Below are 20,403 nucleotides of genomic sequence, written 5' to 3'. Positions count from 1 at the left end.
CCACGAGCTTCGCGCGCAGGGCTGCGGCGCAGTTTGTACACAACTTCTCTGACAGATTGGGCCGGCGGAGCACAGGGCGGAGGGAAAGAGAGGAGCGGGCGGAATCTAGGAAGAGGGGAAATCAGGGTGGAGACGTGGAGGGAGATCTCTCCGAACTGTTCTCTGCCAGGATTAGGGCAAAAAAAAAAAAAAAAAAAAAAAGTATTGCACGTCTTAGGTGTTGTGCAAGGACCTGAAACTCGAAAGCTGAAGACCGAAGGCAGTTAGGTGGGGGAGCTGAGGTTTCCAGTCCTCTGCGATGAATGTGTCTTTTTAAGTATACAAACTGAAGTTCAGAGGAAAACAAGAGGCACTATGGTAACAAATGTAAAACGGGTCTCATTTCTGTGTTTTCAGCAGTGGGTCTATCTATCCTTTAGCAGATCCCTTATGCCCTGAATAAAAGCTGTAATGTCAAGCATTTTCTCAAATCCTTGCATACCAACCTTGGCGTTTTTCCCCCTACGGTATTTAAGCAGCTACAAGTTTCCACAGACCTTTCTACCTTCCGTCGCCGTACGTGCCGAAGAGGTGGGGTTGGCCTTATGAATTATGAAGTTTTTAATATTTAAACCATGTTGATTCTAGCCGGAGCATGGAATCTAACTTGAGAACTAACAGCCAGCTCAACTGGGTATTTAAATAGACATTACATCTTTGGCTTATTTTTGCTAGCACTGTAGTCTCCAGAGGGGGAAAGCGGAGTTTAATATTTTCAGATAAGTATAGCCCATCTACCTAATACAGTGGCACCTTTTCCTACGAAACGGGAACCAAAGAAGTCACAAACATTCACAGATAGTCAAGGGCTCTGAAAACTGGAAACCCAAACCTGTAGGAACGTAACAGCTAAATACATTACTACCCACAGGTTGGGTTGTTTTTAATGGAGGGTAAGTGTTTGTTTTTTAAATTTTTTAAATTTTTCCCAGCAATCACCAAAGGAAACTACTTCCCTTGATCCTTAATGGTCTTGTACAGGACTTTATGTGACTGATTACGAAGCCGGAACGATAAACTTTGACAAAAATGCCTGTAATATGACTACATATGCACATACATCGACAGCATATTATAGCAGCACACTCATGGAGAGCACACTGGCCTCTTCACAGGGCAGCACCGCTTAAAAGGCTCCTAGGGAAGAAATGCACCTCAAAGAGTGTATCAGGGGTGCACGTCCCCTTTCCAAATCCAGGTAAGTGAATATGCACAGAAAGTATCACATGCTTGCTTTTTTTCAGCAAAGATAAAATCATCCTGTGAACTCGATTTCTTTTCTCCCTTTTCCTTCCTGTGAGTAATGATTCATTTTTATAGTTGTGGTTGTCGCGTTCAGAGGACGGGTGATGTCTGCTTTCGTGACACCAGAGTGCTTTTTAATAAGTGTCTTTGCACCTGTGTCTCTAAGTGACCAATCTCGTGTGCTCAGCCTTCATCTTCAAAAATCCGGCCTCATTTTCTCTCTTATTAAACCCAATCATGCGATCAAATAGCTCAGAGGCAGGTCAGAGAATTGGTGTTGGATTTAACTTTTTTTTTTTTTTTTTTTTGGTTTTTCGAGACAGGGTTTCTCTGTGGCTTTGGAGCCTGTCCTGGAACTAGCTCTGTAGACCAGGCTGGTCTCGAACTCACAGAGATCCACCTGCCTCTGCCTACCGAGTGCTGGGATTAAAGGCGTGTGCCACCATCGCCTGGCTCTGGATTTAACTTTTTAAAAGAACAGTTGATTTTTTTTTTAAGACTTTTAGTTACTTAATGTTCATAATACAATCAAACCACCAAGTATGGTTTTGATAACACTTAATAGATTGTTTTTCCTCCATTTCCCTTTAAGTTTAATCCAATTTAAACTCAATACATCTTCGAATTTATGTTTATTTTAATTTGCTTTTAAACCTATCTAAACCTTTTCTTTTTTTTTTTTTGTCATTAGAGCTTCTGTGGGCCATGCCTTTTTACTGCAATAAGACCCATTTTTGTTTTTACACTAGAGATCCTTCTAAGTTAAACACTGGCTTTTTAACACGCTACCCTTACAAGGTTTTCCATTGCAGCAAAACAAAAGCCCACAAACTATTTGACAAGCTCTTCAGATCATATTTTTATAGTCTTGTCACTTCTTTATTTTCCCACGTTTAAAAAGACTATATATATGTATGTACGTATGTGTATACCTATGTATATATATACATACATATATATGAGCCTGACCTGACTTTGGCCTGGTTCACATAGCTGATGCATTTACAGTTTTGCTTTTAAAATATTTGTATATCTACTTTTTGCTCAAATATGGCAGGATTTATTTAAATTTCATTGCTGACATAAAGACTTGGGAAATAGGGCTGCCACTTTTAAGTAAGTCATGGTTTCTCTCAAATCCTCAGCTATGCAGTCTCACAGAAACTAACTAGCTTGGTCGTGTGCAATAGTACGGAAATTGGAAGGTAATCCTTTTCTAAGGTGTGTGCCATGCTGTTCTAAGCATACAGAAAACATGTTTAACCAAGGCAAACATGACTGCTGACAACCTGCCCCATCAGCTTCCAAAGAAGGGTTAAAACGTGATCAATATTTTTCAGATTTTCGAGGTTCTACGTTGGCGTGCAGCCAGCCCGTGTGAATGGACAGATCCTCAATTACTTTGAACTTTTTAGGTCTTTGCATTCCTCCCTGCTGAGTAGTCCTGTACCATTAAAGAAGATGGGAGAAAACAGAAAACAAATGTCAGGTTTCAGAAATCAATTAGTGGCCTGGCAGCAGTGTGTGAATTGAAGTGTGCCAAAACAGAGGATTCTGAGGGAAAGGAAGAAAAATGTGGTGTAGTCAAGCGGGCAAGGAGGGGAAGGATGGGGCAGCGTGAATGCTTAGGTCCTTAGTCACCGGGCAGCGCGGATTTAATCTTAGAATAAACCCAAGTGTCACTATCTTTACGGGAATAAATACGCCTGAATGTGTGGGGGCTGAGCCGGCATCCAGCTACGGGGGCGGGGGTGTGCAAGAGGCAGAGGAGAAAAGAGATAAAAACAGCTTCTGAATGAGCCGAGGAGAAGCCAGGAACGATCTGCAGGACAGTGCCACAGTATTCACGAGAACACACCACGACGACAGAAACGTAGCTAGTCAGTTGTTCATTAATCACAGGGAGTCACCCAAATCTCACTGTCACCCGGAGAATATCCACAGGATATTCCATTTCCGTACAGGCGGTGTTGAATTACCAAGTGATACCAGACCACAGAAAAAGGCACAAGAAAGAGCAAAACTAACTCCTGATAAGTGAGCACCCAGGGCCCTAGGATAAGACTATTTAATTAAAAGTGAGTTTTTTATGCACTGTGTATCCCTGGTAGGATCTGGATCAATGGGAACACAGAAGATATTTTATCCTCTAGAACACTTCATATCTTTAATCTTTTTAGTATTTCATTACTACATTTAAAAAAAGTTACCGAGACAGTAACACAGTCAGTCCAAGTTCCCACTGAGATGAGACAAAATGCGAATCACTATGATTCAAGAGCTTTAAAGACAAAGAGACGAGGCGCTCTTTCGTTTCTTTTGTGATGACAGATATGTAATTAAAATATTTTAAAGGCTTCATTTTTGTGAAATTTAAAACGACATATTCCCAAGAAAACAATTTAATATCTTGATTGTGCACTGTCTCCTGTCCCTTGTTTATAAGAAATACATATTTTTTAAGTTTTGGATTTCAATGCATTCTCTATGATATTTCTCAAGGCTCCCAGTGTGCACTGACAGAGTGCAATTTATCCACCCTAGTTTTAAAACACTAGTAGTACTTTTGGGGGAAAAAAATAATAGAGGTTTACCTTTTGGAGGGACTGAGATTGATTTTCCACCTTGTTGGTATGCTAAGCAGACAAAAATGACAAACGGGAATGCCCTAGACAGAGTTATAGGACAGGCCTAGGGCGGCTTCAACTGGACGGTATTTGAATTCTGACTCAAAATATGATAGAGAAGGTGGAGAGACAGTTCCTGGCCTGGAGCACTTCCAGACAACAATCTTTTAGAACATCAGGGTTGCTACCTCATCAGCATCACAATGAGCCAATTGCTAGCCACGCTGTGACAAAAATCAGTCAGGGCACCAGGCTGTGGGGTGCAGGCGGGACTGCTCCAGGTCCCTGTACGGTTCCCAGGGACCATCCCTGTGGACGTTGATTCGGGGATGAAAGGAGTAACAATGGTGCTGGACTAGTGCCACAATTCCACGTGCCGCTGCGGTCATGGACGCCTGGACAGCGTTGCGGGAGGACAGTTGGTCAACAAGTATGAAGAAGGCAAAACCTATGAATGACCTTAAGAAAATAAGTGAGGCCTGGTGGCACACTACTGTGATCCCAGCCCCCAGAGGCAGAGCCAGGAGAATAGGTACAAATTTGAGAGCAACCTGAGCTCATCCAGAGTGACCCAGCAAGAGCTCATCGAAAACGAAGACAGATAATGCTCCATCTAGAAAATATATACTATAAACATACATTTCGGTATAGTGTTGGAAATAACTTAGATATCCAACAATAGTATAGTAACGCATGTATCCTATGTATAGCATATATGTGATATATTTATACATTTACATATATATGTATATATAAAATCAGGGTTTGGTGGGCATGCCACCAATCACATCATTTGGGAGGTTGAGGCAGGAGATTTAGAGTTCAAGGTTGACCTGGGCTACACAGGACGATTCTTGCCTCAACAAAGAACAGTAAGGTGGAGAGGTGACTTGAAGAGTATATACTGTGACTAGAGTTGGGTTCCCGGTGCCTCTATCACGTGGCACACCACCACCTGTAACACCACTTCCCCTTCCCCTCTGGGGAATTGAATGCCTCTGATCTCCGCAGATGTGTGTGCCTGTGAGTGTGCACACACACACACTACACACACACACACACACACACACACACACAGGTGCACATAATTTAAAATAATAGCAAAAATATTTTTTAGGAAAAGAAAAGAAGGAAGGGGGGAAAGTCATGGCTGAGGAAGTAAAAGAGTTGTAGAGGAGAAGGAAATGAAAAACAGAGGTTTTATAAACCCGTGCCCACCGAGGTGAAAAAAAAGCGCAAAGTAGTGGATTTTGAAACCAGGCAAACAGCACATATCTACAGCTCCACTACTTAAGAGACTGAAGGAGGTCAGTCATGAGCACAAGGCGTCTGGATGACAGAGTGAGTCCCGACCACCTCTGGCTACTAGATTCCATTCATTTTGTTTGTTTGTTTTGTTTTTGTTTCTCAAAACAAGGTTTCTCTCTACTACACAGCCCTGGCTATTCTGGAACTTACTCTGTAGACCAGGCTGGCCTCAAACTCAGAGAGTTCCCTGCCTCTGCCTCCGGAGTGCTGGGATTAAAGGTGTGCACCACCACCAAATGTCTATCACTTGTAAACAGAATAAAAAATATTGTAAGAATATATTCTCTTAGCCGGGCAGTGGTGGCACACGCCTTTAATCCCAGCACTCAGTAGGCAGAGGCAGGTGGATCTCTGTGAGTTCGAGACCAGCCTGGTCTACAGAGCTAGTTCCAGGACAGGCTCCAAACCACAGAGAAACCCAGTTTCGAAAAACCAAAAAAAAAAAAGAGAGAATATATTCTCTTTTTGTAGTCAAGGGTTGGTTGGAACTAGGAATGAGCACATGACTTTCCATTTGAAGTCAGCAAGTATAGCCACAACTCGCTCAGACTCGCTCCTAAGCCCACGGACTTTAAGGGTTCACTGGAGAAGAGATTGGGTTGGAAGTCAGGAAGGTATAGCCTGGGAATGATTAATTGTAAATGCATACAATCCTTTGATTTGTGTCTTACACAGCCAGCGGGACCTCCTCCCTGCATGATAATTTTTTGCTCAGGCTGATTTTTGTCTGTCTCATTTTATTTTGTCACTTCGTTGTAATCATTTATTTTTTTGTATTTATTTATTTTTTTTAAATTTATTTATTTATTAAAGATTTCTGTCTCTTCCCCGCCACCGCCTCCCATTTCCCTCCATTTAAAACAGTGTTTTGAGGCTGGCCTTGTTAGTGCTTGCCACTAACAAGTCAGAGGCAGGCAGCAGATCTCGGAGTTCAAGGCCAGCCTGGTCTACAGACAGTTCCAGGGCATCCAGAACTGCACAAAGAAGCCCTATTTTGAAAAACAAAACAAATAAACAAACAAAACACAGACAACACACTGTTTTGAAAAGAGGCAAAAGGGATACAGGGAATCTCAGTACTTGGGAAGAGGAAGCAGGCAGGAATTTAAGGTTATCCTTGGTCATTTTGAGTCCTATATAAGAGCCTACATCCTCCCCCCAATGGCACCTAGAGCTAAGTAGAGTGGCCCTAATCATTAAAGAGGTGCTGTGTGAAACCCCTATCACGTTTTTATTGGTGGATGCTCACCGTCTTCTAATACCCCCTTTTCCCAGTCCCTAAAACTTTTTTAATTTTGAAAATCCAATTGGAGCCGGGCGGTGGTGGCGCACGCCTTTAATCCCAGCACTTGGGAGGCAGAGGCAGGCGGATCTCTGTGAGTTCGAGACCAGCCTGGTCTACAAGAGCTAGTTCCAGGACAGGCTCCAAAACCACAGAGAAACCCTGTCTCGAAAAACCAAAAAAAAAAAAAGAAAAAAAGAAAAGAAATTCCAATTGGAGGTGATTGTGATGACGGCTGCCTTGTAGAAACTGAGTGTTGGCAAACGCTTCTGGTTCTACAGCACGTGACACAGAATGACTCTGTGAGGAGCAGGCCTCCACCATCGTGGCCTCCGTGGACACACAGATGCCACATTTACCACTGACAGACACTCCCAACCTCCCAGCTGCGTTCTTTATCAAACACCCGGCTCTGGAACTTCTGTTGTGGTTCTCAAATCTTATTCACACAAAACATTACAATTCTCATCTCATGAACAACGCAATCATAACTCTGAGGCTGGTGAACTACACGTCACCAACCGTGTGGTTTATCCTTCTCTCGGTATTGTTTTTGGTAAGACATCTCAAATACCGTGTGGGCAAGGGCACCTCAGAAGGTAAAGTAATCTCACTCTGGCTCCTCCCCATGGTTACAACCCCTCTACCCTGACTCCAGCTTTGCCCTTTACTTGGACTGTCTCCTAGAGAAACTCTTGGAAGCGGGCAGAACCCATGAACTCACCCCTTCAGCAAGGTGCTGGCAGCTGTCAAGAGTGAACTTCATGTCCCGTTCTTTTTCTGCCCCCACTTTGCCACAGGTTTTTGTCATGGGTGCCATGGTGGTAGCATGGGAAGGAAAGACCAGCTCAGGTCTTTTATTAAAACCACAGTAAATGGACTAATACGCTATCCAAAACGTAGAAGACGTGAGTTACAGTCACCGTGTTGTGACCCTCATAGTGTTAATGGATTTGAGCAACAGAGGATAGGTGACTAAGTGACATTCTGAAGCAGAAGGAGCTCTCCTACAGAACCCCATTGTATTTCCATAAAGATTAGAGTGTTAAGTATAATGGAAGATGACGCTTTAACAACAAAAATCCTGATAGAGACTACCGTACATGAACAAAATCAGCCGTACCATCAGTAGAAAGAACAGGCCGTGGCCATCCTGATGAGAATTGACAACGGTATGGCATCGATTACATTTTGTTTACCAAAAATTCATACTCTGGGGCTGGAGAGAAGGCTCAACAGTTAAAAGTGCTGGTTGCTCTTCCAGAGGACCTGGGTTCAATTCCCAGCACTCACCTGGCAGCTCACAACTGTCTGTAACGCTGATTCCCAGGAATCTGGTGTCCACACATAAACATACATACAGGCAAAACACCAAAGCACACAAAAATAAATAAATCTTTTTTGGGTTTTTTTTTTTTTTTTTTTTTTGGTTTTTTGAGACAGGGTTTCTCTGTGGTTTTGGAGCCTGTCCTGGAACTAGCTCTTGTAGACCAGGCTGGTCTCGAACTCACAGAGATCCGCCTGCCTCTGCCTCCCAAGTGCTGGGATTAAAGGCGTGCGCCACCACCGCCCGGCATAAATAAATCTTTTTAAAAAAATCACAAGCTGGATTTAATCAGGAGGCACAACCAGACAGCTCAAACTACAGTGAACTGACGACGTCATCAAGAACGTTACATGTGGGCTGAGGGGACAGTGTAGTTGCTAAAGCCACATGAGCGCGAGGACTTGAGTCAGATCCCTAGAATCTACCAGAAAGCCTGGCATGTTGGGGCCTCAAGACATGCCTTTCTGGGGGAAGTCCTTGCTGCCAGGTGTCAGGACTGGATATCAGATCCTCCAGGACAAAGCAGTAGCTGTGTGTGTATGTGTGTGTGTGTGTGTCCTGTAATTTCAGACTCCAAAGGTGGACAGAATTTTCAGGGTGAGCAAGCCAGTCAGATGACAAAACATGACGTGCAGGTTCAGCTAGAGACCCTCCCCCAATAGGCCAGGGCGACAGTGACGCCCACTGTTCATATTCTCCCGCACACATCAGAATACACACACAGACGGAGTGACAAAGCAAGTTTCGGCTGAGGCCACGAACCAGCCTTGCTGAACCAGTGAGCCCAATATTCAGTGAGAGTCTACTTCCAAAGATAAGGTAAGACAATGGCTTGAGAGACACCTGACACACGCATGCCCTCTCAAGTGCACTGCATTCTCAAGTGAACATGAACAAAGCCACTGATATGTAAATGTGATAAAGGGCAGAGCATATCTCTGGAATATTCCTTTTTAAAGGAAAGTTTCTCTGTGTGGTGCCTCAGGCCTTTAATCCCAGCACTTGGGAGGCAGAGTTCGAGGCCATACTGGTCTGCAAGAGCTAGTTCCAGGACAGGCTCCAAAGCTACAGAGAAACCCTGTCTTGTAAAACCAAAGGGGGGGGGGGGGAGGAATGTTCAGTTCTTGTTTAATTTAGATGGAACGGGGCCAAACATTATTACTGAGGTAGTAATAAAAATTTAAGTATAACGTATAATGCTACAATCCTATGTGTTTGGACTTGCTTATGCAACTGAATATGTAAAAAGAATATCCTTTTATTTTAAGGATATGACACTTAAATATTTACAGGAGAAGAGTACAGGATCTGCAACTAACTTGCAAGTTAAGTAGGAGTGTGTGTGTGTGTGTGTGTGTGTGTGAGAGAGAGAGAGAGAGAGAGAGAGAGAGAGAGAGAGAGAGAGAATTACATGGACTGGGACAAGAAAGTAGAATCAGTTCAGCAAATTGGTAATTGAATTTGGGAGACAGGTACATGAGAGAATTTTAACAGTATTCTTGAATTTTCATAGGCTTGAAATAATTTTGAATCAAAAAGAAAAGAACAAAAAGGTCTAAAAGTGAGGAAGACTGATTTATTTCAAACATCAGCTCCTGCTGTCTAGGATTAGACATCCCAGATTCGTATCTGTCACAGTTCAGCTGACAGGAAGCATCAGCAACCCAGGAAGACGGCTGAATGAATCTCAGTTAAAAAGCTTCGTTTTCCTCAAGTGGTCCAGACCCTTCGTTTCTCTACTGTGCGGGGCAGCATGTTAATGAATTCACGTTTGCTATGTTCACATCTCCCAGCTTTGTCTCTACCATGCACGTCTGAATAAAGACCATGTGTATACATGTGTCTGTGCGCGCACACACACACACACACACACACACAGCTAAATCAAATGTCAGAAAGGACATTGTGGCAATCTTGTCTTTTTAAAGTAGTTGGAAATACTTGAGGTGGGCCGGGCGGTGGTGGCGCACGCCTTTAATCCCAGTACTCGGGAGGCAGAGGCAGGCGGATCTCTGTGAGTTCGAGGCCAGCCTGGTCTACAAGAGCTAGTGCCAGGACAGGCTCCAAAGCTACAGAGAAACCCTGTCTCGAAAAACTAAAAAAAAAAAAAAAAAAAAAAAAATACTTGAGGCGGTGTCTCCCACACAGCTTGAGCTGGTTTGAAGTCTACTTGTTGTCTAGACTGTGCTTGAACTCGCCAAGTTGATGTACTTCTGCCTCACGAGGACTGGGATTATAGACTGCACTATCACCAGACTTAATATAGTTTTCATTATATGTAACACTTTAATTTTGAGAAACAAGCAGAGAGTAATCCTAGTACCCTGCCATGGTAGAGCCAGCCTTCTTCTGGCTTTACAACCCAACATGGCGATTGTGTTGCTGACACCAAAGCCAGGATTATGAAGCAAGGCACACCCCAAGTCACAAGCTGGCCTTTCCAATTTGAAAAAGATAAAAATCATTCTCATGTCGCTAGACAATTTTCAGAAAATCTGACTTATTCCATTTTGTAAAAGACAGGGTTTTATGCTTTGTACAGCTGGTAGTCTCCTGCCTCAGCTTCCAGACTGCTGAAATTTCAAGCATGAGTCACCATGCCTTCCCAAAACAGCTAGATCATTATAACCGTGACCAAAGCGTTACTGTTGACGTTTAGAACCCCAGACACAATGAGTTGGGGGGTTAATGACAACTGTCAACAAAAGGCAGGTACGCAGAGATGACGGAAGAAACACGATGAATCTGTGATATTGTGTATGCATTGAGAGAAGGTGGGTTAGCTATTTCCCTGGGAAATAAGTGATTTTCAAAAGTACAGCAAGGCTTTTCCAGAAAAAAGTATCTGGTCTCATTGAAGGTAAAACACAACACACACACACACACACACACACACACACACACCACACACACTCAGAATACAAAGTAACTGTCATGGGGCAACCTACCCATGATGAAGGCAGAATGGACTTTGATGCTTGTGTTGGCCTTGAGGAGAACATGAAATTCTGTAAACTGAAACAGAGCATAGGACAGTTGAAGGGAACCGACTCAGGAAACTGACAGGGGCTTAGGGGAAAACACAAGCTGTAAAGTGCTGAGTGCAGCCATCCACTCCCAACTTGTACATGCTGTGTAAAGAACTGATGCATTAAAGTCAACCTCAGGGATCTTTTGAGCTCACAAGAGGGAAGCAGTCAAGATGACTCATCCTGTAAAAGTGCTTGCCAAGGAGGCCTAGAGCCTCACATTGAGTTCCTGGGACAGAAATGGCTCTTAGCAGTTATCCTATCACACACACACGTGCACACACACACAAATCTTAAAATAATCTGTCAAAATATGATGGTACAGGCCTTTAAATCCAGCACTTGGGAGGCAGAGGCAAGACCTTCGTGAGCTCCAGACCGTCCAGTGCTACATAGTGAGACCCTTTCTAAAAAAGGAGGGGGATGCGGTCAATAAACACCTGACTAATTTGTGTGTAACCTTAAGCTTCATAACAGCACAGAAAGGAGAAAAAAGGAGAAGCCTAGTAAACATGTCCAATTATGTGTTCATTTAAAACGTAACAAAAATTGCCATCTTAAAAAGTGGGAAAAGAGGGGAGGGAAAAAGAGGGAGAAGAGGTAAGGGGAAGGCAATGTGATTAGTGAGGCACTCATGTACAAAGATAGACCAATAACATGAGACTCCCAGCTTACCTGATACTAGGGAAATGCAAAGTAAAAAAGCTATGAAGCTATGATTTTTGAGCCCAAACACCTAAGATAAACAGATCACAGACAGGAGTGATTTGGTTTGGCTCATGGGTTAGAGGTTTCTAAGCCAGGCACAGTCTTGAAGTGCCAGCACTCTGGGGGCAGAGGCAAGAGGAACACTACTCACTCAGATCCAGGTCAGGCAGGGCTACAAAGAAAGACCTTATCTCAACACCCTCTCCTCTGACCCAAAAAGAGGGTTCAATCCATGCCTCACCCCAGTGTTTCTGGGCCTATGGTGAGACAGAACATTCAGTGTATAGTAGGGATGTCCACTCCAGTTAAGGCAGCAGAAAACAGAAAGAGAGAGAAAGAGGCTGGGGTCTCAATATACCCAGTGGTAGACCCCAATGACCCACTTTTCTATGTGCCACTCCCCCAAGTTTTAGTCACTGTCTAAAGAGCTTTGGGAACCAGGGACCAAGCCTTCCATACAGAAGCTTTGTTAGGGCCTTAAAACCCAAACTACAACATGAAGGAACTTAGAAACACACCCAGTCTTAGACTAATTGCTATAGAGATTTGTATTGGTATATATCTTGGCTTATTGATAAAAATTTAAGGTCTATCTTGTTACATGTATATTTCTGCTATTGGTTAAGGTATTGTGATTGTGCAGTTCATTTAAAAATGTTATGTATAATTAAGAAATATAGGTTAATACATGATCATCTATAACAGTCATATTAGTCAGATTTTCTAGATATATAAAGATATATTTCAGTTATATAGGTATTCTTCAAATCTTTCAGAGACCTTAAGAATAGGGCATTTAGGGGGCTGGAGAGATGGCTCAGTGGTTAAGAGTGTTGCCTGCTCTTCTAAAGGTCCTGAGTTCAATTTCCAGCAACCACATGGTGGCTCATAATCATCTGTAATGAGGTCTGGTGGCCCTTTTCTGGCCTGCAGGCATACACACAGGCAGAATATTGTGTACATAATAAATAAAATCTTAAGACTTTTCATGACAATGAGCACCAACTATTTCAAGAGGAAGATGGGTATTGAAGAGGCTCATCATGAAGTTTGTTAGCCATTTGGGCAAGACATTGCTCTTGCCTGGACTGATTGATGAACTAGACATGCAGGACCCCCAGAGAAATGACTTGTCTAAAGGTATGACAATCCTTCAGGGTTCCTGCTTCATGAAAGAGTCTGCCAGACATTCTACAGGACACAGAAGTGACTAACAAACTGCCAATATAGGTTGAACTGTCTTTGAAATTTCCTGCTTCATGAGTCTGCGGGATACTATGGGCGAGTAGGCTGAAGATGGATGCCCCAATGGTGCAGAGGAACTTTGGGTGACTGTCCAGGCAGCAAGATGTCTCTGTCAGTTCTAAAGTTTTAGAAATTGCTTACAATGTACTTCCTGTTTACTTAGGTAATATTATATCCTTCTGGAGTCTTTGATGGGGTTGAAGAATAAATGGTTATAGCTATAGTTTTCCTTAATTATGATAAAAGATAAAAAAGATATAAATATTATAATTAATTCTTATTTGATGCCTGTTTTGTTATACGTAATTTTACTATATTGAAGTTAAAGTTTTCCTTTTTGTTTAAACAGAAAAGGGGAAATGGTGTGGGAGGTCCTTCTGTCTATGTGTTGATTTTATTGGTTAATGAATAAAGAAAACTGGCTTGGCCTATAGCATGGGAGGAGGAAGACAGAGTTAGGAGAAGCCATGGATTTGCCACCTGAGACAGATGCTGGGAACTTTAGCTGGTAAGCTACAGCCACGTGGGGATGTACAGAGAAATAGAGATGGGTTAGTTTAGTATATGCGTTTAGCCAGAAATACGGTTAAGCTATTGGCCAAACAGTATTGCAAATAATAAAGTTTTCTCAGTGGTTATTTCTTGGCTGGGCAGCCGGGATGAACAAGCGACCCTTCCCCCAACAACTAACTATTTCCCTCCAACAAAGCACTTTACAAGTCAATGGTGAACATTCTTGGCTTGGATTAAAAAAGAGCTACACACCTAAAAACAAAACTAACTGAGCCCATAGATTCCACATGTCCCTTAAAAAGCTCATTTAACCTACAAAGGTAAAAATCAGTTCAGTCAAGTAATAAGGAGAACACCACAAAAGAAAACATTAATATCATATAGCTCCTGAGAAAAATGAAGTATCACTTCTGTGATCTAACAAAAATGTATCAGCTCAGGGCTGGTGTGGTGCCACAGTTGGTGGAGATACTTGCTACCAAGTCACATGGCTTGAGTTCAATCTCAAGACCCAATTCTTGGGAAGAAAGACTCAATCCCCCAAAGTTGTTTTCTGATGTCCACATGGGTGTATGACCATGTGTGTGCATACACACACACACACACACACACACACACACACACACAAATAACTGTAAAAAATTTATGTATAATCATAGGACAGAGGGTGGTTCAGTGATTAAGATGGTGCACAGCTCCTGCAAAGGACTCTAGCTGGGTTCCTAGCACTCCCATCAGGTGGCTCCCAACCACCTGCAACTCCTGATCCAGGAGAACTGACCCCCTCCCTCTCTGTACTCCAAAGGCAGCTGTACTCATTTGCTCACACATAGACTCCCAGCCATATAAAACAAGCATATACATCACTTATAATAAAAATGAATCCTTTTTTATTTTTTAGGTTTTACAAGACATGGTTTTTCTGTAGCTTTGGCGCCTGTCCTGGAACTAGCTCTTATAGACCAGGCTGGCCTCGAACTCACAGAGATCCACCTGCCTTTGCCTCCCAAGTTCTGGGATTAAAGGAGTGTGGTGTCGGAGAGGGTGCATGCCTTTAATCCTCAGAGACAGAGGCAGGCGGATCTCTGTGAGTTTAGAGCTAGGTCTACAGAGGGAGTTCCAAGACAGCTAGGACTATACAGAGAGACCCTGTCTTGAAAACAACCAAACAATCCCAGCACTCAGGAGGCAGAGGCAGGCAGATATCTGTGAGTTCGAGGCCAGCCTGGTCTACAAGATCTAGTTCCAGGACAAGCACCAAAGCTACAGAGAAACCTTGTCTGGGGTGGGGCAGAGAAAAAGAAAGAAAGAAAAGAAAAAGAAAACAAACAAACAAAAAAGACAAAAGTCGATAAAGAATTGCTGTAGGTTACAAAGATTAGAGATAAAGCAACTCTGGGCCAGAAAAAGACCATTGGCAAAACACCATGGAAAACCGAAATGAGGTCCCAGGTTAGATAAAACTATAGGATCCTCTTTTCCAGGTTTCAAACATCACATGATAGGTATGCAAAGTTTAACATTAGAAAAGCCCAGGGAAGAGCAGTGGGCGCTGTACACTACTTAGAACCTTAACATAGAGCCCTGTGATTTTCACCACTGGACCTGCAAGTTTCAATTATTACATTTATTAATTTTTGTAGGTGTGTGTGTGAGAGAGAGAGAGCAAGAGAGAGAGAGAAAGAGAGAGAGAGTGAGAGAGTCAGAACAACTTGTGTGAGTCCTCTCTCTCCTTCCACCACATAGACCCCAGAGATGGAAACCAGCTCTTCAGCCTTAGTGACAAGCACCTTTACCCACTGAGCCCTCTTGTCAGCCCCCAAACAAACTGTTTTTGTTGTTGTTGTTGTTTTTTTGGTTTTTCGAGAAAGGGTTTCTCTGTGGCTTTGGAGCCTGTCCTGGAACTAGCTCTGTAGACCAGGCTGGTCTCGAACTCACAGAGATCCGCCTGCCTCTGCCTCCCGAGTGCTGGGATTAAAGGCGTGTGCCACCACCACCCGGCAAACTATTTTCCACTTCCTTGTTTACTTAGTAAAGTATTTAATATTTTGGTGTCTGCCTCCAGGTATACTTCATCAATGGAGCTATACCGTGTCAATTTTTCCAGAATTATTTTTAAAAACAGGAAGAACCGAAAGCAGGTGTTGGTGGTGCAGGCCAGTCAACCCAGCATTCGGGAGGTGGTTGCAGGACGGTTAGGGGTCAAGGTCATTTTAACGATGAATCCAGTTCAAGACCAGTCCAGGCTACACAGGACCCTGACTTAAAAAACAAACAGACAAAAGTGGGGGTGGGCACGGGAGGGTGGGGGATCCATTAACAGAGCTGCTGTCTCAGCCCTGCGACACTCAGCGTGCCAGCAGCACACAGCATCCTGGTGTGTGACAGCATGTTCACCGCTCTGTGTGGGGACTCTGAGGCAAAGTCCAGTATGTTTAAGGAGGCAAGTCACTTCTTAGAAACTCATGTTTCGCAAAGGTACAGGCAATAATACATTTTTATGATAGCTTGGTCAATCTCTTAAAGAAAAGGGAGAGGTTTATGGCAGAAATGGTAATAAAGCTTTAACTACATGTGTGTGGTGAAGTCCACTGGGGCCATTCAAGTTAACTTCTACCTATATTTATGGGCTCGATTGCATAATACACGAAGCTTACAGGAAGTACCCAGGAGATAAGGGTACACAGAAAAGTTATTTAAGTTAGAAAAGAAACCGCAGAACATGTTGGGAACCTAGTTTCTGGGCACGTTGGTAACCAAGTGACTATGCCATTCATTTTCTTTTAATAATTTCCCTATCTTGTGGTGACTATGGAGCCAGTGACTAATTCTAGATTGAGTGTACATCGGAGTGGACAGAGAACTGGCTAAAAAGTCAGTGAATTACCCTCAAAAATAAATACAAACACTTGATGATGTCCAAATCATGTTAAGCATGTGGCCGGCTGAGATCAGGACATCCCACGATGCAGTCAGTGGCTTCTGTCCATGAGCTTCCCTGGGCAGCAAGACCTGTGTCTACTGAGAAATAGGACTTGAGCCCTAGACCTTGTATTTGCTACAAGAAATGGCCCCAGTGGTTAATGTGTAACAGAAAGCTGCTCTTCCTGGACAGTTACTGCATTTTTTCATCAGAGGGATACACCATGGACGCTTTGCTCCTTTAAGATATGGTTTCCCTCTACAGCATTCAAATGACTTTGATACCTTTGCACGGTGTGCCCATGTAGTGTTTTGGCTCTTGCTGGATGCACAGATATTTTACCATAGTATTTAGATTTTTAGGAAAATCGAGGCTATCCTTACAAATGAAGGGTTTGGAAAAGAGGTTAAAAACATTAAAAAGAAGTGGGGGGGAGCCCTACCTACAGTGGTGAGGGGCCCTGTTGAATGATAGTGTTGCAGAAGAGGGACTGCTTTCTCTAATGAAAGCAAATTACCCGAAAATCTCTGTTGTGGAAAATTAAAACTAATGACTCGGTCATGTTGCAATGCAAAATTGCCCAGAACCTCTTTTCCCAGGGTGAGATGCAGTTTATTTTCAAACGTAAATAACGTGCCCATTTCATAATTTGCTTTTCCCCGTTACTGCAAAAAGAACCATTTACGACAGGCACCTCTACCCCAGTCCTTGGCAAGGGCGAGCCAAAAGAGTTTTGTGATTTCCTCTGTGACATTAATAGAATGGAGTAACAGATTTAAAAAAAAAATCATTCATATGTAAAAAGACTATCCTCTCGGTAAACATAAATGCCACCTTGATTAAGTCTGAAACGATTTCTTACAACTCTCCCTCGATCAGTCTCCATGACAAGTGAATTAACTGTGCGAGGGAGGGCTTTTGAGACAGGCTCAGTCACACCAGTGTGTGGGATGACACCAAGCAGAGCTTTTAGATGGAACTGTCGGGAGAACAAAGCTAGGCACACACTCTCCAGCCTCGAGTAAACAAGGTGACTGTTTCTCCCCTCTGCTGTTTGGAATGAACGCCATGCGGTAAAGTTAATTGTGGCAGTAATTAGGAAAGGAGGAAAATGCGAAATGACTGTGAGCGAGGGAGCTACTCAGTAGAGCTGAAACCTAAATCTGAGAGCTCGCGTTTTCCCTAGGGGTAGCTTTTGAATGGTGGGTTTAAATGGGAACACAGTATTGAAAGAGAGACTGTCTGGGGTGGAAGGGTGTGGGCAGTACCTAGCGGAAAGGCTGATTGGTGTCCAAATGTGACTTCAGATGATGAAATGGACCAAACGCGACCAGCTGAAATGTTACCCCCTCAGAAGAGGCCTCCCTCTGCACCCAGGCTTCCGCACACAAACATTTCACAAAAAAACACCACCTCCCCGGGCCTGGTGAAGAAACTCTTCCCCGCATCTAGCATTGCCCTCTCTGCTGTGTAGCAATCCCCTTTGCCCACATCCTCAACAGCATCTCCTGAACCTGTACTGACATCCACCTCACAGAAACAGCAACAACGCCAGGCTAACGCCAGGTCCGCAGAGCATGGTTTGCATGGTCTTTCTTTCTATTATACCTACACACTGGGATTGGAATATTGAGCTAGTTTCAATTCTTAAGATGAGTGGCAGGAGCCCATGATTGTTTAAATCATGGATTATCACAAGGAAGTCCAACCTGAAGTCTTACAAAGACAGATTTTCCAGTCACAGGCCTAGTTAAAGCCGGCAGGTTAGCAAGCAGATGGTCCCCCACCTCAACTTGTACCATCCTGTGTTATAAGAAAAGCCAAACAGTCTAATGATTTTAATCCTATCCTTAAATATCATGTCTCTTGACCCCCATGAACATCCCTGACAACGGGAATAATTACAGTTTTTTTTCTGCTTGCACTAAAATATCTTTCTACTCTAACTCTAATTAGATTTAAAGGAAGAGTAAAGAAGACCTTCCATAAAAATGCCATCACAGATTCCCTCCGAGACTTCTTGCCTGTAATTAAGTCGCATTTACAGATCTGATAGTCATTCCTTAAAAGAGGCATTAACATTACAAAGACCAATTATTCATGGTCAAACAAAAGAGATTCAGATTCCCTGATCAAAGCAGTAATCTCGTTTACAATTGTTATTTTTGAAGTCTCTTCAAACAGAACAAACACACCTTGACTACGTAAACAGCTAGAGCTGTGGGCTAATTTGCTGCTCCTTGATCGGACGGTTCCCCAAAGGGCTCAACTCTAGTCCTGCTGTCTGTTCCCAGCCCCTGCACTTATGCTAAGAACAGAAAGGGAAAACTCACCAACACGGTTTTTAGTAACCAGAGTCTTGCAAGAGAGAGGTCAGACTATAATTTTCATAGAGCTGTGTCCTTTACCTAAAGTGGCTTGTGGGACCGTTGTTGGAAACAATGAAAGGCAAAACCCCAGACATACACATTACATAGGAACTTACTGGCTTTGGGGAGAGAAAATTGGAATTTGTGCTTCATTTGAAGTTCTCTTGGTAGCAGGCCCTGAGCAGACTGCTGACGACTTCATAGCTTTTTCTGTACATTTCAGCAAGCTTAACAGCGCCTCCCAATGACACTCCAGGACAAGAGGAGACCTTCTTCTGTATTGACTAACACACGAGATGATTGTGTCAATTTAAATCAGAATTCATATCTTTAAACCTGACTGGATTGCTGAACAGCCAAGAGGACCAAACAAAAACCATCAAGAAAAAAAATATAATACACTACCAAATTAAACAAATTTTTCGCCTATACCAAATAGGCACCATGAAGCTAATTTTGTGGCTCAGGGAAAGTTAGAACATTTTTTTCCCTTTGCCCAAGCTCTTTAAATCTCCAAGAGACTCAGGGAACAGTGTGTACATATGTTAAACACCTGACAGGAGAAATACCTTGTCCTGAGGCTAGTAGAGGAACTAGTTTGCTTTGAAAACACTCTCGGAATGTTCCCTTCTGGTTAGAGAGTACACACTTGGGTACACAGAAAAGCCAATTGGTTTTCTCCTGGATACATTTGGTACAAATGTTGAACAGCCGAGAATAGTATAATGTCCTAAGATATTATAGTTTAAGGAGTTTGTTTTAAAACATACTATTCTGAGACTATACGTTTTATCTCTTAAATCCTGTGCTATAGCCAGGAGGTAGAAGTGCACGCCTTTAATCCCAGCACTCGGGAGGCAGAGGCAGGCAGATCTATGAGTTCAAGGCCAGCCTGGTCTACAAGAGCTAGTTCGAGGACAGGATCCAAAGTTACTGTGAAACCCTGTCACAAAAACAAAACAAAACAAACAAACAAAAAACCCACCATACCTGTGTTGTTTTGGTTAAGGCAAAGTTTTTTACACAAACACGCACCTTTTCCTCTGTGTTAGAAGCATGTACTTCCTTAGGTTAGGCAACAGCTCAGGGGTGTCGCCTGGAAGGGAGCAGGTTTCTGCCATCTGCTCGCTGTTGAGTCTGTCTATACGAAAGCTCTAGAATAGATGGTTAAAGAGTTGGTTTTTGTTTACATGTGACACCTAAAACTGAACCCTAGGCTTTGAAATTGCTCATGCTAGGCAGCCACTCCAATTCCCAGCTTCAAGAGTTCATTTGTAAGAATCAAGGCAACAATCACCAGCAATCAACATCTTTTCATTAGTGACAAGTTAGGTTGAGCTAAGACAAACTCCTTTCCCCCCTCCTTGCTTCCCCTTCCCTCCTCCCCGCTCCCCTGCCCCCCTTCTGTAATGGTACTATTAGACTTGCAGTCCAAGGGAATGCCAGAGGTTTTAGGGGGTGGGTTGTCTTTAGTCCTCCTTGTGGATAAGATGGTAACAGATGAGCAAGTCCATGAGTCAGTAAAGTGATTTGGAAAAGCATTCTCAGGTAGACTTGGAATTTGAACTGCAAGAACTCGTCAGCATTTTTCTCTCTCACAGTAGGCCACTCTCTGTTAATATTCTTATTCATGATTTGAAAGAAAACACTAGAGGTACATAAAGTTCATTTCATTAGTTTGGCCAATCAATTTATTTTTATTTTGGCTTTTTTGTTTTTGTTTTTTGAGACAGGGTTTCAGGTAGCTCAGCCTGACTTCAAGCTGACCAGATGGAAGAGGCTGACCTT

General features: G+C 43.0%; 1 long non-coding RNA gene across 1 annotated transcript; it reads left to right on the top strand.

Annotated features, from left to right (window-relative positions):
* The first annotated feature begins 59 nt into the window (after window positions 1-59).
* On the top strand, window positions 60-9,615 carry LOC121462495. Its single transcript, XR_005976331.1, has 3 exons — window positions 60-932; window positions 1,021-1,237; window positions 9,342-9,615. It is a non-coding gene; the product is annotated as an uncharacterized LOC121462495 (long non-coding RNA).
* Window positions 9,616-20,403: the final 10,788 nt, after the last annotated feature.

This window comes from Microtus oregoni, unplaced genomic scaffold (assembly GCF_018167655.1).
Source record: "Microtus oregoni isolate MIOR12 unplaced genomic scaffold, Mior012 000001F_ref0000356, whole genome shotgun sequence".
Taxonomy (NCBI): domain Eukaryota; kingdom Metazoa; phylum Chordata; class Mammalia; order Rodentia; family Cricetidae; genus Microtus; species Microtus oregoni.
Note: the sequence above shows the minus strand (reverse complement) of the source record. Positions and strands in the feature narration are given on the sequence as shown.